This window comes from Tachysurus vachellii, chromosome 14 (assembly GCF_030014155.1).
Source record: "Tachysurus vachellii isolate PV-2020 chromosome 14, HZAU_Pvac_v1, whole genome shotgun sequence".
In the NCBI taxonomy this organism is placed as follows: domain Eukaryota; kingdom Metazoa; phylum Chordata; class Actinopteri; order Siluriformes; family Bagridae; genus Tachysurus; species Tachysurus vachellii.
The window spans coordinates 22,343,495-22,356,843 of NC_083473.1; the positions used below are offsets into that span (position 1 = coordinate 22,343,495).

The window sequence follows — 13,349 nt, forward strand, 5'->3', positions numbered from 1 at the left end:
GAATCAAGCCCGTATGTCAGCGTGAACATACGCTACTGACAAATGCAGGTCATTTAACCTTGGATTAATTCGTCTAATCGCCGGACGAATTCGGTGTTGATTGACGTACGCCGCGGTTTGTGAGCTGAGACGGTATATTCGTAGCCGATACGACTAATCTGTGTCGATCCCTGTGTGCGTATTCACTCCGACTCGTGCGTCGAGGAACGATCGCTTCGACCGAATCTTATTTATCTGTCTGTTGCTCGGATCGTCGACGCTTATTGCTCATGCGGTAAGAAAACGGTTAGAGGAAAACAGACCGGGTTCTATATGATTGAGTGGTTAACTCGGTGTGAAAGTGTAGAAGCAATGAGAAGATAAAGTGGTGGACCTGACTGCCACCCTCCAAGTGTGAAAATTATCTCATTAATTCAGTTTCCCCTGGCCTCTTGGTCTCTGAATGCTACAGAGACTCTCTCTATATTTCTTTCATTCTCTCTCTCTCTCTTCATACCAAATCAACATTAGCATTCCCTGGTTTCCCAGGCAACCAGTTCAGAATGATTCCCCTCAGCTTCCTCAGCACAAAAGCAGAGTAAACACTAGAGTTTATCTTCTCCCAGTGTATGACAAATAGTATGACATGTTTGCTAGTCATAACGACTGACTCTTTTGCAGGCTGTATTCACCTACAAGAACAATGACCTCCTGACATTCGCTCTTGCACAGTAATATAACCACACGGAATGGAATACGTTCAGTTAAGCAGCTCTCTCAAAACTCGACAATGTGTTTGTCATCTAGCTAGATCTTTCTTGATATCGGTATTAAATCTGACACCGGCACAAGCTGGTAAATAGCGTAAAGGTTGAACTTAAAATCGAATACATTTGTCATTTAATCAGAAAACTCCTTGTATATTATCGACATTTTATTTAGGATCCCATCAATGAGTGTTGGAGTCAATTCGTTAAAGCCATCCTGGTCCTAATTACCAAATTGTTAAGATATTATTTATCAAGAATCACATTAATTAATCTTATCTTAATACTCATATATCTCAGCAGTCATAACCTGTACGTACAATACAGACGTTTGTACTATTAGTGTCGACCGATTGCAGTAATACTTTTAATACACGCTGCATTTCAATGTCAAGTACACAAAAGAAGCTGTCTGAAAATAAAGCAGGGTTAAAATAAAATAAAATAAAATAAATACTTTTATCGATATACAGTATATGTAGTGGGGATGTGTAGTGGAAATGTGTGTTGTTGTTTTTTTTGGTAATGAAAATGACAGTCTATGCTATCACGTGTGATTTGGGATGCAGAAAACATTACCACACTGTACTTATGTTATCAAGCTTATTATGAAGGAAATTGGTGATTGTTTTGACATTTAATATTATTATTATTATTATTATTATTATTATTATTATTATTATTATTATTATTATCCGTTGCATTCATTTTATGCACACACACACACACACACACACACACACACACACACACACACTAAGGTCTTACTACCCTTGTAAGGTCTTCCACTGACAGAATTATTAATGTAAATAAAGAATGCTGTATTTACAACATAGCCAAAGCTTCACATGTCTCAAATATTTATGTCCACTAAATAAAAAAAAATGTAATTATAAAAATAAACCACGATAAACTAAAAAAAAAAAACACTAAAACACCCTGACACCCCCCTCCACACACACACACACACACCGACAACACTACTACTTGTGGACAGTTGGTTATTCCAACCTTTGCTGGGTAACACACACACACACACACACACACACACACTTTTCTCTTATTGCTATTATTATTTTGTCGATTTTTTTTTTACGAATTGTGTGTAACTGTGTATGTCTGTAATTTAATGTTACCAGCTCTTTGCAATATAAAGCCTTTTAACTGTGCTAATAAAACTACTTGAATCTGAGTGTGTGTGTGTGTGAGAGAGAGAGAAAGAGAGAGAGAAAGAGAGAGAGAGAGACTCTCTCACACACACAGAGAGAGAGAGAGTTCAGTCCGAGAGGAGGAGGTTCAGTCCGGGTTTTGTAGCAGCTCCTTGCTGGTGACATTATTATAACAATCTGTAGTCGGCTTTGCGCTTCGCTTTGCGTGTCTGTAAAAACCCCCATCGTTAAACACCACACTTAGAGGAGCGACATGAAAAACTACCGATCGGCGGAATATATCGGCTTCGAACAGTAAGGACGGGAGAAGCTGCAGGTTTTTGGGACTCAGGACTCGGAGGAATGAAGTGAAACATCCGGGCGGCGCTGCGCTGCTCTAACAGCGGGGACTGGGAGCGTCATGTCCGCGATCCGCTGAGTGTGTGTGTGTGTGTGTGTGTTAGTGTGTATGTGAGTGTTTGTGTGTGAGTGTGTGTGAGTGATTGAGAGAGAGCGAGTGTGTGTGAGTGATTGAGAGAGAGCGAGTGTGTGTGTGTGTGTGTGTGAGAGAGAGAGAGAGTGTGTGTATGCATGTGCATGTGTGGAGCACATTGATAGTGTGTTTGTGTGTGTGTGGAGCACACTGATTTCGTGTGTGTGTGTGTGTGTGCGTGTGCGCGTGTATCCCAGCCATCCCCGGCTCGGTTCCCCCCGTGTTGTCGCTGCCATTCGGGATCTATGGAGTGCACGTGAGCACCGGTGTGACCCAGGACACGTCACTGGGGTAAGCAGCAATGTTTAATAACGTCTCGTGCGGGTGTTTGTGCCTAGCTGCAGTCGGCTAACGTGCTAACACAGATTAGCTCTGTAGCAGCTTAGCTGTCCTCAACAACACACTTCTTACAGCGGCTTCATTTCTTTCTGTTCCTGGGAAGGAAACTTGTAAGTTTTTTTAAATTTACCCCCCCCCCCCATTTTTTTTTTTTTTTAAAAATTAATTAATAAATAAACAAACAAATAAATAAATAAACAGCTCTGTTTGTGCGCATGCGCAGTAGTTCTGACTTCTTGTGCTGTCCGAATGCTATTTGTTTTGTCGGACGTGTTTAATGTCGCTGCATGTGTGTGTTTGTGGTTTATCTGGTTATCTGTCTGCAGAGAGAGAGAGAGAGAGAGAGAGAGAGAGAGACACCACACTTTATATAATAACACTTTAGCTAACCCTTGCTGTAGGACTTGCGTTAGCCAGCTAGCTTTGCTAAGCAGGAGCTCCTGCTCTATAACTGCACGTCTAGTCATCAAACTATTATTATTATGCACTGAAAGTCGTCTTTTCCCTTCGGATTCACACGAAACCCTAAAAGCACAAACACAACTTTTAGTTTTTTTGTTGAATTGACCCCAGTCACTTAAAGCTGCTCCTGTTCACTGAGCTTTAGGCAGCTAACTAATGTGCTCTATAGAGTCAGGAGAGTTAACAAGGGCCACAGAGCAAAGCCTCGTCTCTTATAAAGCACCTCAGGGAGAATTGTCTGCGTCTAAACAAGCAGTAATAGCTGGTTAAATGGTGTGATATAGTAGCTCAGTGGTTAAGGCGTTCGACTGTGGGTTAGAAGGTCATGGGTTCGAATCCCACCGTTTTCCCCCCCCTATTTTCCACTGCTGGGCCCCTGAGCAAGGCCCTTAACCCTCAATTTTGCTCATTTGCTATAATAAGTCACTCTGGATAAGGGTGTCTGCTCAATGTAAATGTAAATGCTTCGTCCAATACATTGATTTTTTTTCCCTCCTCTCTCTCTCTTTCTCTCTCTCTCTCTTTCTCTCTCTGTATCTCACTCTCTCTGTATCTCAATCTCTCTGTCTGTCTGTCTGTCTCTTTCTTTCTTTCTTTCTTTCTTTCTTTCTTTCTTTCTTTCTTTCTGTATCTCTCTCTCTCTCTCTCTCTCTCTCTCTCTCTCTCTCTCTCTCTTTCTTTCTTTCTTTCTCTCTGTATCTCTCTGTCTCTTTCTCTGTCTCTCTGTCTCTCTCTCTTTCTTTCTTTCTTTCTTTCTTTCTTTCTTTCTTTCTTTCTTTCTTTCTCTCTGTATCTCTGTATCTCTCTGTCTCTCTCTCTGTCTGTCTCTCTCTCTCTCTCTCTTTCTTTCTTTCTTTCTTTCTCTCTGTATCTCTCTGTCTCTTTCTCTCTCTGTCTATCTCTTTCTTTCTTTCTTTCTTTCTTTCTTTCTTTCTTTCTTTCTTTCTTTCTCTCTCTGTATCTCTCTGTCTCTTTCTCTCTCTCTCTCTCTGTGTCTCTCTCTCTCAGACTAAATCAGAACGTTTATTGACTTGACGCTCCCATGTGTTGTAGATCCAGGATTCTTCATCACATCATCACTTCATGCTCCACAAACTGCGGTATCTTTAAAAACAATTTCAGAGGTTCCACAGCCTTAATTAATACGAAAGACTTCCCGTTAACGATGTTAAAGATGCCAGAGAGCTGATTTAAAAGCTCTTTGCTTTAACGAGCGGCTGTCGCCGGTGTTGCAGCGCAATTAGTTAGAAATGTGTATTATTATTCGGTCAGAGTACTGTGTTAATATTTGCATTGTTTTCTCTGTATATCTGGCGGTTTCGGTGTTTGTTCTTTCCTCTTGGGCTTCCAGTTTGCTCCTAAACACATAACATTAGGTGGAATTGCTGGTCTTAATTGCCCCTAGGTGTAAATCTGTATACATGGTCTTCTGCAATGTAGGACTGGCATCTCATCCGTGGTGTATTTCAGTGTTCTCGGGATACGCTCAGTGTTTTTGCTCTGTTAGACTCTCTGCCACTGGCGGCTGTGGCGTTGCCAGGTTTTCAGTCTCGTAATCCACTTATAAAAGGGTGAAACCCCCCCCCCTTTTAAATGTTGCACCAATGAAGAACCTCATTTTCTCTATTTGTTCTAGATCTATCTGTTGATCCAGAACACAACAGAAACATATCATTTCTATGTTGAATCCTGACTGGTTTAAATTTGCTTACAATTCGTGTCCTAAGCATCAATCCAGCATTCAGGTCTTTTTTCAGATCCTCAGCGTAAAAGTCAACCTTATAACGGTTCAGGAAATTAATGTTCCGAGTTTTTTTTAATTTACTGCAGAATCTAATAAGCAAATTGCATCCATTAGGTCAGGGACACAATTTCTACTGTGCCTCATAAGTACACTTTTATTGATATGCGAGTTAATAATGTTGGGTGAAATGCAATATCTGGAAACTGTAACTGTGCAGCTTGAATAGTAGATGTAGCTTGTTTATTTATTTATTTATTTATTAGTAATATTAGGTTATTTATCTACACAGCTTCCTGACAGGGAAGTGTCTCTGTGTGATAATCGTGAATTACACGTCCACCTCGGGCTCTGACGAGAGTCATTCATACTAAGTGGTTTAAAGAAAAAATTGTCATGAGGCTAAAGAGCCAAGGGTTTAGGAAATATATAGTGCATCTTCATCCAAGTGCGGTATGTAATAGTACATTAACAAGCGTGTGATCTCGTATTTTGTGATATTAGTGAATTACCCTGGCTGACATGGTCATACGGAGCTTCCTTGTTGTGCTTTCTGTCTTCATTTCACAGTAATGTTTGACTGATTAAAGCAATTATACGATAATAGTTTGTTAGTCGATTACTCAACAACTTCAGAAAACGAATTCTCCTTTCGTGTGTATGCTTTTTGCAGAGGCAGTACAGAGAGTCCTGAGTTTAGAGTAATTGCCAGGGTGATTTTCAGAAGTGCTTCGTAGCTTCTTTCACATGTATTATTATGCCAAATAAAATAGGCCAGGGTCTAATAACGCTATCAAGCGGAAACCCTGTTAGCGAGGAGCTGGTACAGCAGCATAAAGTGGATAAGATCTGTTTTTAAATTACAGCCGAGATGTCTCGGAGGCTCCGAGGCAACGTGGTGCGGAGCGATGTTTGAAAAGTGCCTTCAGAAGGTCAGTTTTTAGATTTATAGGCAAGCTTTTGTGTTTTAAACCTGAGCTGGGCAACTCCACGAAAGCTTGCGGCAAGAACTACCTCATCAGTGGAATGAACCGGGAGAACGTGTGGAGATTAAGACTAGACGCAAAGATGGATGGTGCATAGAGGAATCCCTCCAAGGAGCAAGTTGCCGTAGCCCGACCCTGAGATGACGAGGGACAGAACGAGCCTCCTGAGTGGCCTCCATGGTATCGTCAGAAAGCGTGAGCCGTAAATTCTCCACAGAGATCACAAGATCTTGACATCTCTAAAGATTCGCACCTCTAGAAGATTCTTGCCGGTGTTTAGTTTCTTCTGACGAGACGCCGTCCGTGTCGAGATGTCGAACAGACGTTCCGAGGTCCTGGCAGAGACACGGGCGTCCGAGGGAGGAAAGGAGAGCATGATTTGGGTGTCGTTAGCATAGCGGTGATATTAAAATAAAACATATGAACTCGCTGCGCTCACACAGAGGCGTAACATAATATTACCGTATGGCATTAAAGCCGTCGATTGATCTAGACAGTCGGCGAGGACAACGGCCACGATCACGCGCTCGATAAGTGTGAACTATCAAAAGCAACTATTTTGTTGAATACGCCACTGAGGTAGATCGGTGCATGTTCCTCTTTTATAAGGAACCTTCATTTATTCCAGCGCACTGTCCTCTTACCAACGAGCATTGATGGATATCGTCATGTGCTTCACTAAGTGCGCGGAAAATGAGAGCATGCCGATATTAGGATCTCCTCAGACAGACCAAGCCTGTACAGAAACTGACTGCTAATGCCGCAGGGTTACCGCCTAGCAATCAAATTCACATTCAGATACAAGAGCATTATTGATATCAGACGCTGATGTTCATCCTAAAGGTGTTCAGTGAGTCAGGGCTCTGTGCAGGACACTCCAGTTCGTCCACTCTGTCCTTGATGCACTACGTCTTCATGGAGCTCTGTGCTTTGTGCACAGGAACATTGTCATGCTGGAACATGACGCGTTTGGGAAATTTTCTCTGTGCAGTTTGGGGACGAACCGCATGGACGTGACGGTCGGGTGTCCACATACTTTTGACCACACATTCATCTTTGTGGTTAAGATACAATACGATGAGATACTATTATGATTTAAAGTTGTTCTAAATATTAATTCCGTTCTAATGTTCTTATATCGTATCTAACGTTCACTTTATGCAGCGATTATTTTTTTTGCGTGTACGAGCGATTTTACGAAGGGCGCTAATACTTCCTGAGGACCCTTTATTCGTGATTTATGTATTCTTTCGTCTATAACTAACGAAAAAATAAAACGTGTAAAATAAACAGCCTGGCTTTCGAAAGCGTTCCCACACTGCTTTGAGAAAGCGCCTCTCGTGTATTAAAGCATTTCGAAGCACAAAACATTCGCAGCAGTCGCTTCCTCGCTTTGATGGGTCAATTAACTCGTTTTGGCACGCGGCGGCATTACGGCTCGTATTTTAGCCAGCGAAGCTTCCAGAAGATAAATTGCTTGGTGCAGATTTCTGTTCTGCTGTTGAGTGCAGCAAGGTGATGTGAGGATAAGGTCTGCTAAGTCACTGGCGCTCACACTGACATTTTGTTATCCTGCTGCTATCTGGCTGGCACCCAAGTGGATTTTGGTGCAGCGGAGGAAGGAGGGCGGAAGACTGCACTCCTCTTTCAAGACTCACTCACTGGCTCTACTGCAAAAACGCTAAGTTTTGACACTGTTGAGAGGTCTTTTTTAGTGCACAGGAGTTGTAATGTCTGGGTTTTTTTTTTGTGTTTTTGTTTTTGAAACAAACAAATACCCTCTATGCAGACCGTGAAGTAGTTCTCGCTCTCGCGCTCGCGCTCACGCTGTATCTATCTGAGGTGTTTTTTTTTTTCCTCAGTTTGCCACCTTTTTTTTTTTTTTTTTTTTTTTTGACCGGTCATTCTGTGCTTTTAAACGCTTTCAGAATCATAAAGACGTCATTGTCGAACAGAGAGAAGAGACGTAGTTTTGTGAAAGAAAAAAAAAAAAATCAACCCGAACGGTTTATTGGACGCTGGACGCTTTTGAGCTCCTGTGGTAAACCTTTAAATCTTGAAATAAACAGTTTGGAAACCTTTTGGCGCTTTTCTGTATGGAGAAATAAGCCCCAAAATTCCTGCCAGTGAGAAGTCTATAATCACTGGAAACATTTGGTTTCAGTCATCGCTGCTAAACATGTATGAGTACTTTTTGAGCAATAAAGGACGTTTTATACACGGTTAGAAGGCGTAGTAAAAAGGGCAGTAATATATATTTTTTTTTCCCTCCTCGTATGCCTCCTGTTTAACGTAGTGTTAAGCTTTCGTTAAAGGTGTGGTCATACGGAGTAGCTTTACAAGCGTGCGTTTTTTGATACGACGCTCGTTTTTTTCTTTGTCCCCGCCGACTAATCTTGATACGTTCGTCGCAATGCACCTTGTCGACGTTCCCGTGTTTTGACTCGCGTAGACGTCGGCGAGACAAGAGGAAGAAATCTGAGCTGTTGAGACAAGTAATCAGGTTTTATCTCAAGACTTCGGGGTGGGACAGAACAAAAGACAGACAAGCGGAAAACAATTTAGCTGCGCGGTTAAACGCGGGTTGATATGCAGAAGATTTTTTTGACACGAGCAACCGGTTCGTTTAAGCAAAAGGTCGCAGTTAAAGCGTTGACGTTCACGTGCAACTAAATCACGTGGCTTGGAAAGCTGTGACCAAGCGGTTTATGTAGGACTACGTATATATATATATATATATATATATATATATATATATATATATATATATATATATATATATATATATATATATATATATCCGCTAATGCTTCGCTTATTAAAGTGTCGCTTCAGGCGTAGATGTAACCTTATATATAACCACACAGGATCTCATAAGAATAACGTTTCGAATCCACCTTTCCAGAGATATCGACATTTCTGGAGATTTATAACAACTTCGTTCTCAAAGTTTTCAATTTAGCTTCATTTTTTTTTTTTTGCGTGAATGGAGAATCCAGGCTGTTTTACTGAGAAGTTCTTCACTGCTCTCCACTTCAAGGTGGCTGTATATTTATTAATGATTAACACAGACATGTCTTGTGGCTGAGAAGTTTTTGAAAATCCTGTAGTTTCATTTCGAAGCACTGCTGTAAATATTGTAGTCCGAACCTCGGTCTCTGTGTTCACATCAGCCTGGGAAGTTTGTGTTTTACGAGTTGGGAAGTCGTAATTACGACGCCAAGGAGGTGCTCTTTCTTTGAATTAAAGGTGCGATGCACGATGTTTAAGAAACGCTTCAGAAAACCGATCTGGGTCGATTAACAAAACACACGTGTAGCCAATGAGCAGAAAGGGGCGTGTCTTGTCAATATGCGGCGGAGAAAGCGTTCAGTGCACGTCTGACATTAGCATAAAGGGGCGTGTCTTTTCAATATGCGGCGGAGAGAGTGTTCAGTGCGCATGTGTGACATTAGCAGAAAGCGATTGAAACACTGACATGGCGGATACCTGCCATTACCTCTATCTCGGGTTCTAGGTGTCGAACGTCGTCTTCGGCGTGAAACGGAGCTAAACCTTTCACGCTACAACACACAGTACTACAAAAACACACTTGTATTACCATAGTATTACTCATTGTGTTCATTTACTGATAAAAATATCCCCTCGGCCAGCCGCCCCAGCAGGTTCCGCCATAATAGTTGCCTGGGTTACGTATGTATGTGTGGGGGCGGAGCTATCAAAACAGGGGTGACACCCATTTTGGTTAGGGGCGTGTTTGTTTTGGTGATTTCAAATGTCAACATTGGCTTTCAAACATCGTGCACCGCACCTTTACCTCCAGAGAAGTAGAATAGAAATAGAATTTTTTTATCACTACTTCTAGAAAATGAAGAACAAATGCACATCAGGTGTGTTCCTTCGCTTCCTGGTGGCGTTAAATCGTAAGACATGACCCGAACGCGGCGTACAAACAGCATGAGCGCTTTCAAAGCACCACGGATCCAGCATTAGTGTTGGAAGCAGTGCGATGATATGATATATGATACGAATAAAGCGAGTATAATCCTCTCAGACTCTCATTTTATAGTATAAATATTGACGTTACAGTAGTTTATTCCTTTAAGATTTTTGAACCAAGATTAGTTTTTACCTGAATGGGTTACCTGGTGTGTAAAAAAGAAACCTGACAGATGACACACGACATTGTAAACTAATAAAGACTAACCCTTTATCTGTCTTATTTATTTATTTATTTATTAAATTTTTTTTAATGCTAATTTAATAAACGCTAAGTAGAGTTAGCGTTTTAACGATGCTGTGGCTCGTTACCTGAGTAAAAGTGTCGACACGTCCGGGGTGTTTGTCTTTCGGCGTCTAATGGTTGGGTAAGAGAGATTATTTCCTTTTGCTGGGTTTTTTTTTTTTTTTTACAAGTTATGCGGAAATGAATAATGTCGTGCTGTCGGCTCGTGTAATAACCTTTGTGAGAAAACGGATTAGCGTTAATTCCCTCTCACTTTTTTTAGCCCTCGTGTGTAATAATTTAGCAATAATTTTGCGTGTGTACACAGTATTTATGTGTATATGTAATATATAATATGCGTTTTAAGGTGCTGGAGTTTCTAAAGCTCTTACATTACTGGGTGAGGATTCTTCTCTGGTTCTTCGGAGATCTTCTGCTCGTTCTGCGTGTTCTCCTGAGAGGGAATAACAATCATTCCAATATTTATACATTCAGGAAAAGCAGCAGGAGAAGAAGAAGGAGGATTAAAACGGACCGAAGGATGTCCTCGTTATGTTGGAAAGTTTAACGTCGGAATGGAACGCTTGCAGACAGAAAAGAAGTTTGTCTTCCACGTGACATTAACCAAGCGTGAAGTCTTCTACGTCTGTTGACCTCTACAGCGCACCTTGACAAAATCGCCAATAGTCACTATAGCGACATTAAAACAGCCTGCCATCATACGTAAAGGCTTTTGGCTTGGGTACAGAAAAACATTTCTGAGAAACATTCTCATAACTCCTGAGCCACAGGACGCCTGAAGTCTTGCGGCCGAAGTCTTGCGGCCGAAGTCTTGCGGCCGAAGTCTTGCGGCCGAAGTCTTGCGGCCGAAGTCTTGCGGCCGAAGTCTTGCGGCCGAAGTCTTGGGCTGTTTATTTATTTAATTCTATTGGGTAATGTCTGAGGAAAGATACGTTTATTTAATTTTTTTACCTGCAACGCCAGGACGGAACTCGCAGCCAGATCTTAGACTACAAGGACTTTAGCTAGCTAAAGTTATCTTCTCCACAGTAATTCACCTACTTGTTTGGATGCTTTAGTCTATGTTATCTAGTCTCGTCTAGCCAGATATTCACAAGGACCGCCGAAGGTCTGGACTCCGGCAGCTTTTTATCGGACGAAGAGTTGGTGTCTGACTAGGGCTGGGCGATAAAACGATAATGATATGTATCGTGATAGACACGTGATTGATATCAATAAAAAAACGTGTTCGATAAAATGTTCGATATTTTTTATCCGTCGGAAGAAAACAAGTTTGGTTGCATTATTAACAAAGGCACTCGCTCTCCGGTAACCTAGCAACGTAGGGAGTGACACGCTAACAGCCAATCGCGTAACAGTAGCACGTTTGGTTGCGCCATATCGTTGTCTCGTGCTGGTCTGCTGGATTCCTCTTCAGTAACCGGCGACCGATAAGCAGAAAATGAGCCGCAGCGAGCGAGGAAATTGTAAAGAGGAAAAGTCAGCTCACCAGTATGGCAGTTTTTTGGATATTATAAGTTTAAAATAAAATTTTTTAGGTGTAATATATTTTTCTCCTGGTCCTTATTTTAAATGGGTCATAAAAAATATCAATAATTATCGATATCGACCGATATGAAACACTGATATCGTGATACAGTTTTCAGCCATATCGCCCAGCCCTATGTCTGACTGACATGTACCTCGATGTCACTACAAAAACAGAAAGGATTGCCACCGTCTTAAGTTTTATGTTTAAAGAAATTCAAACAAATTAAAGAGTCTATACGGTGAACTTCACCTCATTTGGAAAATCCAGCGTTTAGCCTCATAAGTGATCGTTGTCGCACTTGTAATCAAGACGTCTTCCTTCTTTCCTGGGGGAATTCTAACATTACGACGGCTTTGTTTTCAGGCAAACCGTTAAAAAAACGCGGCGCACACGTCCCCCAAAAATCCTGTAGAATCCAACCAATCGGATGACGACTTCGCGATTCCTGTTTCCAAGTGTTTCTAATTTTTAGTGCCAAACGTTCAAACTGACTGTTCGTGGATGTGACCTTTGAGGCTGAGACTAATGAGTCCAGCTAGCATTGCTAACTATAAAAAACGGTTAGCAAGTATTTTAAAACAATATTCTCAAAGTTGTCCAGGAGAAATCTCCGTAGACCGATTCCCGTCATGTTGAGGACGGATTAAAGGCCACGCAGACGCCCAAAATATATTAAGGCTAAATTTCAGTCTTATGTCAAATTTAGGATTGCACTGGAGATCAGGTGTTAGTGTAGCGACACAAATCACTCATCAGTGTGGTGGTGTGTTTTTTCTTCCTCGTTCCACCCTTAAGAATGTGGTATAGAGAAGAGCCAGTTGAGGCAAAGTGGAAGAGAAAATAATTCCCACATGAAACTGAACCTAATAATTCTTCTTATGATGCTCCTCTGGTCTGGAGAGAAATTCTAATGTCTAAATCTATTCCTGACCATTTATTCCTGACCATGTCAACGTCACCTTTATGTCCCAGGCTCCGGATCGGTGGTGCTCTTCTCCGCTGCTGATGGATATGAAGAAAACCTTCACGTTTTATTACCTAACAAAACAATATATGATTAACATGATGAATTATTTTCCAAACCCCTGAGCTGAGAACCCACGACACCGCTACGTTTCCGCTGCGTCGTTCGCGATTTAATCGCCTACTTTAATACCGTAATTTAGACTGTGTTTCCCATCAGCACCAACATCCTCATGAGATTCCATAATGTAACTGGTTGCTCTACATCATTCAAGCTAGTAAAATAAAATAAATATATATAAAGAAAATCAGCTTTTGTTTATTTTTGTTTAGAATTTCTGAAATCTGACTGACCGCACTTCTTTTTGAATAAAGAGATATCAGACAGATGCATGTAACCTCTCCAGACCTATAATATTATTGTTTTTGTTGCCATGGAGATTTTTTACTTTCATTCATTCATTCATTTTCTACCGTTTATCCGAACTACCTCGGGTCACGGGGAGCCTGTGCCTATCTCAGGCGTCATCGGGCATCAAGGCAGGATACACCCTGGACGGCGTGCCAACCCATCGCAGGGCACACACACACTCTCATTCACTCACGCACTCACACACTACGGACAATTTTCCAGAGATGCCCAAACCTGTCCGGATCCCGGCCTGCCGCCGCCGCCACCGAGACGCTCACATGC

General features: G+C 41.6%; 1 protein-coding gene across 1 annotated transcript in view; it reads left to right on the forward strand.

The window, feature by feature from the left end:
* Nucleotides 1-2,061: 2,061 nt before the first annotated feature.
* The window catches only part of znf609a (zinc finger protein 609a), a 110,555-nt gene continuing 99,267 nt past the window's right edge, over nucleotides 2,062-13,349 (forward strand). The window contains exon 1 of the mRNA XM_060886337.1: nucleotides 2,062-2,678. The gene's annotated coding sequence lies outside the window, so the exon portion shown is untranslated. The remainder of the gene's footprint in view (nucleotides 2,679-13,349) is intronic.